General features: G+C 41.4%; 1 protein-coding gene across 4 annotated transcripts in view; it reads right to left on the bottom strand.

Annotated features, from left to right (window-relative positions):
• Positions 1-13,532, bottom strand: part of DAB1 (DAB adaptor protein 1) — a 1,301,090-nt gene that overhangs the window by 915,833 nt on the left and 371,725 nt on the right. For all 4 annotated transcript variants that reach the window (XM_020904860.2, XM_070468111.1, XM_070468106.1 and 1 more), the window contains exon 2: positions 6,574-6,736. The gene's annotated coding sequence lies outside the window, so the exon portion shown is untranslated. The remainder of the gene's footprint in view (positions 1-6,573; positions 6,737-13,532) is intronic.

The raw sequence follows: 13,532 nt of genomic DNA, 5'->3' as shown, positions 1-13,532 counted from the left end.
TGGCTTCCTCTCTCTGCCAGGGGAGGATGCAAGGGAAGGGCTGCCACCTGCCAACCAGGAAATGGGCCCTCAGACACTGGATCTGCTGGCACATTGATCTTGGACTGCCCAGCCTGCTGAACTGTGAGGAAGAAATATTTGTTGTTTAAGTCACCTGATCTACGGTGCTTTTGTAACAGCAGCTTGAACGAAGATGAAGGTGAAGTCACAGCTTCCCATGTTGACTCTCATCGCCATTGACTCTGTAGGATGGTGCAGTATCGCAACCTGAGTGCCCCCTTACCAGAATCATCTGGTGAGCACTGATAATGTCTTATATCATTTTATTCAGGACACCTCACCTCTCCTCTAGCCGAAATGCAGACTGGAAATGTAGTGGGCCGTGATTTTCTGGATGCCAAGATGAACATGCAGAGAAAAAACAGGAGAGACTTCCCAGCATGAATATCTCCAAATTTCAGGTAAAGGTCACAGCAACAGAGACTCCACCAGACTTGGGCTCTAGGTTGTCCTGGTAATGGTTCTGTGGGAGTAGGTACAAGGGCTGGAGAGGATTATGAAAAGCTTCAGTGAGGAAGGGGATTTATGTCAAAATCTGTTTGAACTTGGCGGGAAGTGCCAGGCTTTAGTTCCCATGGTATTACAGATAATCTACCCCGAGTTTCTATGAACCAGGCTGGACCCTGTCTCTTCCATTTCCCCAGATGTGGAAAGCGTCACAGCTAATAAAAGGTGCTGATCAATACTGTCAGTGACACTAAACCGTAATTCCATCCTTATCTTGTTTTCTAGTTATTCAAAGGAGTGTGTTTATAGGTCCAACTGTTAAAGCACCTCTTATTTTGACCCTAAGCCCTACCTGGCATATGTGTGTATGTGTCTGTGTGTGTGTGTGTGTGTGTGTATAATATTTGTTGTATATAATAGTTCAAAGTATGGTCACAGTTACTGTTACAGCAATACAGTAAAAAAAAAAGAAAAGGATAGTACTATTTTTATTCTAAAAATAAGCTTCAGAGTGTTTAAGATGCATGCCCAAAGCCACACAGCTAGTAAGCAAGAGAGCCAGGACCTGAACCCACTGTCCTAATCGTAAATTTTTAAGTCAGTGCAGTTTTCCCATTTTGAATACAAGTTAGAGTTGAGGTTTCTGCTCTCTAGCCCAGTTGTGGTCCCCCTAGTCTGTAGAAACCCTGATCTTCATGTCTTCCGGTCTCCAGACCATGGTTCCCTTTCTGGATTTGACACAGTGCTAGGACTTGGCTTGCACCTGCTCTCTCAGCCTCTTCCCTCCTGAGATACTTGAGATAATTCTCCCCTACATAAGTTGGTCCTGATCCAAAGCCATACCTCTTTTCAATTTAATTTTTTAATGATTTACTTTTTAATGTTCATAAAAGTGATGAACACTCAATCATAATATCAGATTTAGAAGAAAAAATATAAAGAGTGAAATAAAAGTCCTCCTTATCCCATGACACAGGGAAATTCACTCCCAATATCTTAATGCCTTGTCTTCAGCCTTTTTCGGGTGCAACATCTACACATCTAGAGATATGCTTATAACAATTTGGTATAATGTTGTACATAAAGTCCTGAAGCTTACCTTCATGTCCACATGCCATTAAGAACAATAAAAAATTCTTTAGAATATATTTTACTTAATGACTATATTATTTATATGTGAAAACTTCGGGGAACCATTTTCCTCCTTTTTGGAAATTTTGGTTGTTTGCTCTCTATCAAAACTACAAGTAATTTGAAATAAAGTTGTTTGCTCATGTACCTGCGATTGATATTAATTGCATTCTCTCCAGTACAGTTCCATTCTACAAAGGAAGATCATTTTTCCTGGAAGCTTCCCTCAAAGTGGTAATAAAGGGTAATCTTTTAGGTGACCTTGCACTTATTTGAGTAGGAACCGAGTTCAAGGGTTATCAAGACAAAACTGCTTATCTAGGCTGGGAAGTGTTGTGGTTAACACAGCTAGTATTATTTATCCTAACTAATCCGCAGGGAGTGTCTGATTTACTCAGTGATCTCCAAATCAAAAAGTCTCAGCTGATTCTGTGTATCCAGCCAGGAATCTGCCTCTGACCAGCATGCTTTTCACAAAGGCATGGGTGATCTGTAGCCCCTAGCATCCAACCTAGTGTTCAGCATATTGTAAAACTTACCTGCATGTGGTTTTATGTGTGTTTATGAAATGAGTGAAGCCATACAAGAACTTTATGATTCCAGGTGGCTGACATGTAAACAAGGTGCATTCTGCCAAGTGAAGTGACTCATCATCTGGCCTCTGACCCCTACGAAACATAAGTGCTTCACCCCCAGGAGAAGCCCATTTAGCTACACGGGGCACTTGTACACTGCCTGCCCACAAGAAAGCCCAATGCTGGGGACTGCCCTTCAGAACAAAGGCGCTTGTGCAGAGGAAAGTGATATTTCCCAACATAGTCATTTCTCCTCTCCTGCTGATGCTAATTACAGTTTGCTGAATGTAAACTGGGGAAACACCTCGCCCACCCAAAGGAGTTCCAGAGATGGGCCTGTGGTCTTCACAGTAACCTGGGAGCAGAAATCTCTCCCTCCTAAGTCTTGTATCCTTTTTGCCTCCCACCACAACACAGACAGGTAAACACAGGGAGGTGACAAAGTGAGTTTGGACTTGCGAATCATCCCAACCTCAGGGTCTTTCTCTTGGTCCTGGCTGTGATGTGAAGCTGGAGTATGAAGTGGAGGCACAAGGAAGACAGTACCTGACTGGCAGGGGTGCTACATGTGTGCTGTATTACTGGGGCAGTCTGGCAACACAGTTACACAATTAATTATACTGAAACAACTAACTCAAGCTTCTTTGAAGGGCCCCTGCCCATGGGACCACCATATTGCCATTTTGTCACACAATCATTCCTTTTTTCTGCTTTAGCATCACTTGTTGAATTTTCAACCTCTATTAAAATTCTTCTTTCAGGAAATTATCAAGGGTTACCACCTCAAGGCAGCCCTCCCTGGTTATATACTAGTCATAGCCATATGAATACACTCACCTTTCCTCAATGTTATCATAACACACTGTTTGGGTCTCTTTTAAACTACTTTTGGGGTCTGTGCATCTATTGTCAAATCTGGAAAACACAAGGCTGATGGGTCTCTAAGGTCTTTTCGAGCTTTTCTTTTCGAAATTATATTTTTTGCATTCTTAGGAATAATAATCAAATGCTTAAAAAAAAACAGTATAGTATAGTGGTAGGATTGTGCTTGGGTACTATGGGCTTCCCAGATAGCTCAGTTGGTAAAGAATCCACCTGCAATGCAGGAGACACTGGTTCGATTCCTGGGTTGGGAAGATCCACTGGAGAAGGGATAGGCTACCCTCTCCAGTATTCTGGCCTGGAGAATTATATGGATTGTATAATTCATGGGGTTGCAAAGAGTCAGACACGACTGAGTGACTTTCACTTCAGCACTATAAGAACTGAGTTGGAACATCAATTGAGTTGCTTCTCGATGAATGGCCTGGGCAAGACTTATCATGCCTTTGGGCCTCAGTTCTCCCATCTGTAAAATGGCAATAATGCTGATGAGGTATCACAAGACTGCAGAATAGAGTCGATCGGGCTGTGCATGTGAAAGTATCCTGTAAATAAATCGTGAAATATAGTGTTTATAATAGTTATTTCAAGAAAAAGCCCTGTGACTCTCTCCCTGTTCTAAAGAAACTACACCACTGCTGGATTAAACATCTTAACACCTCTGATTCTCAGAATCATGCCCAGTAATCTACAATGTCTCTCTGTCTGAGGAACAAAGATTCTTCATTAAAAACCCACAGGAACCTCAACAGTCACAGTCTGAACAACTCTGGGAATCCTCTCGTAGATCCTACTTTGTGTTACGCATTTGCCAGGTTTTTGCCACATAAACAGAGTAAGGAACTAGAGAGACTAATTAATTTAGGGTCAAGTCCTAGATTTGCAAGTGACTATCTGTGTGATCATGTGAAAACTGCTTTACTTTTTGAATCTTTGCTTCCTTGTCTATAAATTAGCTATGATAGCACTCACTATAAGGAACTGTTGCGAAAGTGATGGCATGACAGCTCTGTTAAAGCCCACAGACAGGACACCCAGCGCACAGCAGGCACTCAACAAAGACCAGTCCCTTTCTCCTTTTCTCTCCCTTTGAGCACCAGGATTCTAGAATTCCACAATATGAAATATTCATCCACACAGGTGTGGGGTAGACAATGGGTGGTCTCTAGGGAGTGATGTCAGAGAAAGATTTTAGCAGAAACTCCATTTCAGTATCACCACTGGGCCCCTGCTTGAGTCTGCCACCCACACCGAACTCATCACCACAGTGAGCATTTAAATTTTTTTTTTTTTTTTACAAAAAAGAAAGATAATTTTCAACGATGCATGTGATAAATATGCTGGCTTTAAACTTTTTAGAAATATTAAAGGTTTCACAGCTCAATGTTTGACAGACTTGATTAATCCCTTCCACACAGATATATTCAGGAGGATAGCTGTAGTTGGGTTTTAAAGCTCCAAGAGTGTTTTCTGATAAAGGTAAAGAAAAGGTAAAGCACTTTTGAAAACAGAGAGATTCATGTGCTGCATGGACTAGACAAAGACCATGAAGACCCAGAATGCACAGGAGGCTGGAGAGTCGGAAGCCAGGTCCAGGGAATCATGCTTTAAAAGTTTTCTCCCTAGGTGGAGTTTTCCAATGAAAAGCACACATCTTGCCTGACCAAAGGCCATTTGACTGTGAAGTTTTCTTCTCTGCTGGGTTCCAAAATGAATGATGTTGGGGGGGGGGGGGGCGGGGAGGGGGGCAGGGCAGAACAAACTTCAGAGGGGAATAAAATGGAATTGATCATTGCCCCTATCATAGTCCTGGGCCATTCAACAGCCTCCTGCTCACTCTTTCAGTCACCAAGGCTATTTCTTGCACCCACCTCCCCAATTTCCAAATGGACTCTGAGCTCCTCAAAAGAACAAGAAATATTTTTGGATATTTTTCCCCTCAGCAACTACCTTAGTTTTGTATATAATCAGTGCCTAATAAACATTTGTTAAATGGACAGAGTTGGTGTTTAAGAAATCCTTGAGAAAATGATCTAAAAATTTTTTTAGATCATAAAAATCTAAAAAAATCCTTGAGGAAATGCTGGCAAAAACCCCTACTTAAGAATGATGCTTTAAAAATTACTATCAGATTCCAGGTCCTTCTGATTTCCATCATACAAAAGAATATTGAGTTTAGAAACTAAACAATGGAGGTTTCCAAAGAAAGCCTCAATAGACAGATACTGATCGGGTACTACATCCATGCTAGGTGAGCTGGACACAGTTCCTGGCTCAACCCATGGCCTGGGGTAAAAGAGACTTGTCATCATTGTGGGAGATGCCTTGGTTGAAGGATATATAGGAAAACAGAGGGGATAGAGGAAGCTATATCAGACACAGCATCTTTGTTCATGGGAAATGTTTAAAAAAGCTTCGAGAATGAGTGAAGCACTCTTAAGCTGAAGTTTGAAGGACATCACAAAAGGGGAAAGCATACTTCTCCATGTATCATGTACATCGTTTTGATCTGTGAACTTCCAATTAAACTCCAAATGGAACACTTGCTCTGCTAATCAACCTTCCCCACAAAATTTCAAAACGTCAGCCCACCCTGCCCCTAGGTTTTCTTTGACACCCAAGTCAATCTTCAACCCCGACCCCTATTTTACTTTTATGGAAGCATTTTCCCAACACGAAATACCAACATATTTGCCACAAGATATTATGGGGTGCAAAGGTGTAATTCAATTATGTGACTTAATCAATTCAAATGGCTGATGTACAAGGATCTCAGGATGCCATCCAGCTTTCAACTCAAGGCGAATAATTGTTCCATAATTTCTTAATTCTCCCGCAAGACAGTTTAAATTAAAGGATGTCAATTTGCAAAGCCAGACTGCATTGTATTCTTAAATTGGGCCTGAAATAGCCACAAGATGAAGGGTAATAAGGCAGAGAGCAAAGCCCAGGGTGCCTGGTGCTGTGCAAAATTGTTTAATACGGTCAGACCCTTTAATCTTCATATCTACTGATGCAGAAAGCAGCATATTTCTGTCACTTATGATAAGAAACATTACTTTTTAAATTCCTTGGTGAGGCCTGCAGATCTTCTAGACAGCCAAGATAGCAGGAATCTCTATTTCTGTGTCTGTGAACATTTCTTTTTTTCCCTTAAATTGGTTTTATTCTAATCCATTTAGTCTCCAGTCTGAGTCAGAGACAAGTAACCCTGAATGGAACCACACAGGAGGAGAACAAAGGCTTTTGCCTTCCAGTCCTCAGATTGGACTGGCTACCGGCTCCTTGAATAAGTCAGTGATTAAACAAATAATGAACCTGAGGGCATTCACTATAGGACAGTCAGTCAGTTCCAGAAAGGGAGAGAATTGGAACAGCATCTGAGAGAAAAAAAATCCTGCTCCAAAATGAAGGGTGCAGTGGGGAGGGAGGGGATACTTTAAACTATTTTCGTGGAAGAGTCAAGTATTTTACTCACGCGTGTCCTAGGAAAAGGTTGGACCAATGCGACCAGGCTGGGTCAGGGTGCTGCTAGGGAAATGTAGACCCCAGAATCTGGATGGAAGAAATTGGATGCTGTTTTCCCAAGATTACCAGAGCCACAAATCAGGAATCGTCATGGACAGAAGCCAAGGACATCGCTGTAATGAAAGAAGTATATGTCAATATGGAAAGCAAACCAATGAGGAGGAAGGAGGACAGAGTTTGGAGTTAATGGTCACAACGGCGTTTAGAGTACGTGGCTCAGAATGAAGCATCGTCTAAATGTAGGTGGGCCGGGGGCACAGGGATCCATAGCAATTGTGCTGGGCTAAACAAAAGGGCATTTGTCAGTGTCTCTGCCTCATGTTGTGTCAGACTAAGTAGTCTGGTTGTTGTGTTCAGTTGCTCAGTCGTGTCCGACTCTTTGTGACCCCATCGAGCCCTCCAGGCTCCTCCGTCCCTGGGATTTTCCAGGCAAGAATCCTGGAGTGGGTTGCCATTTCCTTCTCCAGGGCATCTTCCCAACCCAGGGATCAAACCCGCATCTCCTGTATTGGCAGGTGGATTCTGTACCTGGGAAGCCCCTAGATAATGTCATGTGTACATGGGTACAAGCAAATCATAATGCATTCATCAATCTGTATTCTAAAAATTTGGACTGTGTTATATGCAGGCTAAAATTCAATAAGTACAAATTCTACATTTCTCACTTGTATGAATCTATCTCTAGGACAAATGCCTAGAAGTAGAATTACTGGGTAGAAAATGCTTATAAATTTTGGACATTGTCAAATTACCATCTACAATGATTGTGCAATTTTACACTCTCTTCAGCAATGAATGAAATCACAACTTTCTCATGTCTTCCCCAACAGAGCTGGCCACACAATTTTGAGGGAGAGACACAAGATATAAGGCCTAATAATCACAGCGATAGGAATGCCCTGGTGGCTCAGACAGTATAGGATTCGTCTGCAGTGCAGGAGACCCAGGTTCTATCCCTGGGTCAGGAAGATCCGCTGGAGAAGGGAATGACTACCCACTCCAGTATTCTTGCCTGGAGAATTCTATGGACAGAGGAGCCTGGCAGATTACAGTCCATGGGGTTGCAATGAGCTGGACAAGACTGAGCTACTAACACTCATTCACTTTCAATGACAATGATAATGCTACTATTTAATGAACAATTGTAGCACTTTAAGCCCAGTTTTAGTCTTTATGTGGAATAATCCATTTATTTGTAGTAATAACCCACTGACATAGGACTATTGTCATTAAAGAGATAAGGAAACAAATTTAGGGAGCATAAGAATCTTGTTCTTGACCACAGTTATGAAGGGTGGAACTGGGGTTCTAGCCCTGGTACCTGGTATTTCTTCAATACCAGAAATATTAGCTCTTATTCTAGGAGGTGGGGTGTTATCTATGGTACTTGTTGTAACAGGTACACACAGATAGGAAACCAGAGGGAGGGTGTGTGTCTCGGGAATCAGGGAGACCAATTCTTTCCATCTCAATAGAAGTGTACACAGGCTATTAAGTGGGAAAATATTGGGCTACAGTGGTTGATAAGCAAAACTCTAAGAACAACATGATACATTTTTCTTACTTTTTCTCCCAGCTCTTTTCACTAGAAAAATTATTCTTTCAACGTTCATGATATGTAGAAAGGTCAGAGCTACAAAAATGAAAGGATAGTGTGGTCGAAGAAGCATTGTACTGAAAGTAACATAGACCTGGGTTCAAGTTCAAGTTCTACTATTTTTTAGATGGATGATGGTAAAGCAAATTATTACTTAACTTGCTTCTCTGAACCTCATTTTCTTCAAATGAAAACACTGAGTCTATAATCCCAGGAAAATGTGTATGGTGACTAAATAATGCAAAAGATAAACAGTGCCAAACAACTGATAAATATCACTAGTTATAGTCAATTTCTAACTACCTGTTTAATTTTATTCTTCCTGTTTCTCTTTAAAGATCTTCTGCTCTCATCAAATTGGTTTTTTCACTTTTCTCAAACATGATGGAATTTTCCAGTCTGCTTACATTTCTGCATTCTGCTCTCTCTTACTGAAATACATCCCTGTCCCCAAGTCCTGTCTATGGGAATTCTACCATGAAGCCATTCAGGTGTGTAACAAATGCTACCAACTCAACAGTGTCTCTTGAATAATAACCCCTGCAATAAACTACCCCTAAGGAGTTTAATTCCTAAGTACTCTCGAATTCCTATTTACTGAGCTCCATGACTTTTAGGAAATTAGTCATCATAATACCAGTTTAAAAATGCTATACTATGTATCCGGCACTGTTCTAAACACTTTCTATATCTTACTCAATCCTCTCCACAGGTGATAGGTACTGCTATTATTTCGACCCTTAGTCCTGAATGCCGGTCACTATTAAGTGTCTTATCAGCATGGCTGGACTGAAGGCTCTAAAGGGCAAAGAGGCCATGAGCATAATACTTGTAGACTTTGGAGTCAAAGAAATCAGCTCCAGTCTAGGTACTGATCCTATCAGCTGTGTGATGTCTAGCAAATTACCAAATCTCTCCAGGCACTGATTTGGATTTGCAAGGGGATGCTGATAATACCAACTTCAAAGAGTCATTATGAGGCTTGAGCTTGCAGATGCAAGAATTTCAGTGTGTGGCATGTGCTGAGCACTTAAATATCAGCTCCTATTATCACTATTTAAATAGCATGTAGTTGGTTTCCAGCAAAAGGCTCCTGTCCATCACATATTTGAATTCAATTCTCTATTCCCTCTTCCTGTGCTGTCTTTCCCCACCCTCACCATCATTGTACTGCCAATCTGAAGAACTCAAGGCCCAGGTCTCTGGGATCTTGCTCTAGCATCTTCTGCTCTGTAAAGCCTTCTTTAATGGTCCCTTCTGCAGAGAGAGAGAGCTTCCTCCATAACCATATTCCGGCTCACCTGCACCACTCACCATTCTGTGGTACAATTCCTTGTTATCAGTCGGGTTCAGAACTTTGAGCTCCCAGAAGATGGGGATGATGCCTTAGTTATTTTTAATCCCTAATACTTAGCATACTACCTGCATAACGAACTGCTCTCTAAGTGTCTATTAAATGAAGAAATAGATAGATTTTTTAAATGTTTAAAAAGTATTTACAAAACACAAATATATTCACAGACATAGAAAACAAACTTTTGGTTGCCAAAGGGGAAGGAGGGTACAAATTAGGAGTTTGGGATTAAAATATATATACTACTATAGATAAATGAGATGACCAGCCTACTGTATAGCACAGGCAACTATACTCAGTAACTTGTAATAACCTATAATGGAATAGAATCTAAAAAAGAATATATATGCATAACTGAATCACTTTGCTGTATACTTGAAACTAACACAACATTGTAAATCATCTATATCTCAATAAAAATTTTTAAAAAATTTAATTCAAAAAAGTTTAAAAAATTTTAAGATGAACAAACAAACCTGAACGATAAGCAAGAGAAAGTTACCAATTCTTAACTCATCACTATATAATTCACTGAAAAGTCACTCAATCTCCCTATCAAAGCATAGAACAGAAACTGCTAAAATTAAATGTTTTATAAAAATAGATGAGAGAATTCTGTAAGGGGCCATTGCATCCCTATCTGCCACATCTTTGCTCACCACACTGCCAAGCTATTGATGTTTTAGTGACAGACACGGTAAAATGACAGATTCACTAGCAATTTATAAACTCAAGACATTAACAGACACACTGGCTGCTCAGATATAAGCAGAGCATTACAGAAGGAAAATAATAATTAACTTATAAGGAAAGGGGCAAGTAAACATTCTATTAAAAGGAAAAAAAAATCCCAAATGAATATAATCTCTTTCCATTACATTATGAGCATTAAAATTAATGGTGTTGGTTTTTCTGTGGTTTGGATCGTCATTGTATTTAACAAGCTGAAGTTAACTTCACAGTGAAAAAAAAAAACAAATTAAATGTGCCCGTGTCTCAGGAAACTTCATTTTCTGAGTGAATAGCCAAGTTGATGCACATCACCAGAATGGCTGACAATCAGTTTTCCATACTGGTGTGTTCTAAATGGGAAAGGAAACCAACTCTTCATTTAAATTATATTGCAAATCACTTCTTGCCTGCTGAATGGCAGTCAGCTGCAGTAGGTGGCTTTCACGTAGGGCCCCAAATACAACATTGGCTGATTAATGCTAATTTCAAATGTTTTCTTTGGGAGCGGGAGAGAGGTGGATGGGCATGCTATCTTAGTGCATGTGATGCTGAGGAAATTTTATGGTGAGTGACTAACTCAAAGGCCAACAGCATATTTGCCATCAGATAAAAATGCACATTCACAAACATACCAAGACAAGTCAATTATTCCCTGATTCACTATTCCCTGGGTCCCTTTGTGCGAAGAAAACTATTTATACTCCCCATCAGATGGATACACAGAATCATGGTAAACAAGCCCCCGATTCCACTATTCTATATTATATTTCCCAGGGCACCTTCCACTGTGGAAGCCATTAGTTTTGGTCTTTTTGTTCCCGATTTATCAAAACAGACATTTTGCTAGCAAGCTCAGTTTTACTCCCAAATGCAAAACAGTTAGGAGACACAATTTTCAGCCAACTGAGAGAAAAAAGCAAAACATGCTTTGTAATCTTTTGGTTAAGGTGACTGGAAATTTCTACTTCTCTACCTTGATGACTGGTATGTCGATAAACACAAAAGTCTGTGCTCAGAAGCTTGCAATTCTCTTCCCCTTCCCCAGGTAACAGTTCGGAGAAACAAATCAACCCATCATGTCCTCTGAATTTCTCCCAATAAAATGCACTGGAGTCAGATCATTCAAAATTAAGCAAACTGGTCAGAACCAACATCCAAAAAAAAAATTAGCATGAGCCATCATATTCCACTTGTCAAATCAACAATACTATTTCAAAAAATAATACACAGCATGGGCGAGGGTTCTGGGGACAGATTCTTGGCACTGGGAGTAGCCCTGCTCCCGGATCACACAGAGCATATGCCCAGCACACTGCTGTCACTGGCTATCAGGAACTGATCAGGAGACGTGGTACAAGAGATGGTAACATTTTTTTGCTCATATGGTCTTGAGCTAGACTGGGACCTGGGACCATTTGCTGCAGTGCTGTAATGCTTGCACCCGGGCAAACCTCTCAAGCAACAACAGCAACAACCATAAAAACTATATGGAGCTAAAGATAACTGTGTGCATGCACAGCTGGGGCAAACTATGGACAAAAGCTGTAGAATGACCCAAAACCCCCAACTGCCACTTCTGAAAAGTCAGGAACAAAAACTGTGTATCAGGTGCAAAAGCAGAGTAATGAGCAAGCCCTCTGCACTCACCGCCACCAGTGAGAAGTGAACATGCTATTTGCTCAGTCATAAGTGACTCTTTGTGACCCTGTAGACTGTAGCCCACCAGGCTCCTCTGTCCATGGAGTTCTCCAGGCAAGAATACTGCAGTGGGTAGCCATTTCCTTCTCCAGGGGATCTTCTCGACCCAGAGATCAAACCTGGGTTTCCCACATTGCAGGCAGATTCTTTAATGTCTGAGCTACCAGGGAAGCCCTAGAGGTGGGCAAAACACCTAAGTCTCCCCTCGGTCCCAATCCCTGGACACATTCCTACCCCCACCCCATATATAAAAGCAGTTCACCACCCCCTTGTCAGGGAGCAAGTGACCAAGGAAAGGAACCTGTCGTTTGTTCTCACTTTCCCCTCTGCGGCAGCAGGGGCCCCGTAAAGCCTTGCCTGAATTTCTAGTATGGCTTCTAGTTTCTATGGATTCGGGAAAGTCAAGAATCCTCGTCGGTATCAGCCTGGCGTGGAAGCTTAGCTCTTGTACTTGTAAACATATTACTCTAGGTAAATTCCCTTTTTAAATGAGCCTGAGTTTCCTGCTTGCAGGGCTGTTAGGATTTGAGGTAAACACCATGCGGTGCAGTGCCTATTGTAAAGTAGGTGCTCCATCCATGAGAGCTGTTATTACAATAGCCTTTAAACAAACAGAGTCCCTTTCTTCATTTAGAGTGTTTCTCACCATACTACCGGGATCATCACCGAGTACTTGCGATATCAGGATGCACACCACTAATGGACTAATTTATAGACGTGTAAATAGCCAGTGTGCCCCGAGACCACATTTTCTGTTGTGTGTAAGTCAATGTATTTCAATAGCTGAAAGCTAATTTCCACATGGGTCTTTGACCTTTAAAATTACTGAATGCCTTGCTCTCAAGTGACAGGATCTTTTCTGTACCTGACACTGATTTGCAAAATTAGATGTCTGGAAGGCTAAAACATAATTTTTTTATGAACAAGACAACAGTGTAACAAGCTTGGGACTATCTCATTAAAACCTGACTATAGCAAAGTCTTCATGACCATTAAAGGACCAGGCTTCTGCTGTGGCAGGATCTTTGGGCAGGGGAGTCACAGACAGGCTTCTATGAGAAGGTTCTAAGGCCCCTGTGCGTGCATGAGGCATTCTACATAATGAGTGAAGCAGAGGTTCCCAAACTCCATATTAAGAGTCACCTCAGGAACTTCACAAATTACTGACCATCAGGCTCCACCTGACCTACTGAATCACAGTCTCTAGAGGTGGGGCCTGCACATTAGGAAATTTTGACAAGTGTTCCAGGTTATTGTCATAGGGAGCCCAGGTTTCAAAAATTCACTGGAGTAAAGAGAAATGTTCCGATTGGCTGATGGTCTCTAACACTGGTGCTCTTTCTTTACAGAAGAAGGTTGAAAAGTGCGGAAGCAACAAGAGGACAAACAGAACACATGGAAGAAGAAGAGATGGAGAGCAGAAGAATGGTGAGTCTCTTGGTTGGGTAGGTGGTAACTGAAGCAGCACGTGGTGTTGCCCTGAGGATGGGGGAGATGAGAGCTGGAGCAGGTCTGCAGTCTGGGGAGG

The sequence above is a fragment of the Odocoileus virginianus genome, chromosome 5, assembly GCF_023699985.2.
Source record: "Odocoileus virginianus isolate 20LAN1187 ecotype Illinois chromosome 5, Ovbor_1.2, whole genome shotgun sequence".
NCBI lineage: Eukaryota > Metazoa > Chordata > Mammalia > Artiodactyla > Cervidae > Odocoileus > Odocoileus virginianus.
The sequence above is the reverse complement of the archived record's forward strand: the minus strand, read 5'-3'. Positions and strand labels throughout refer to the sequence as shown.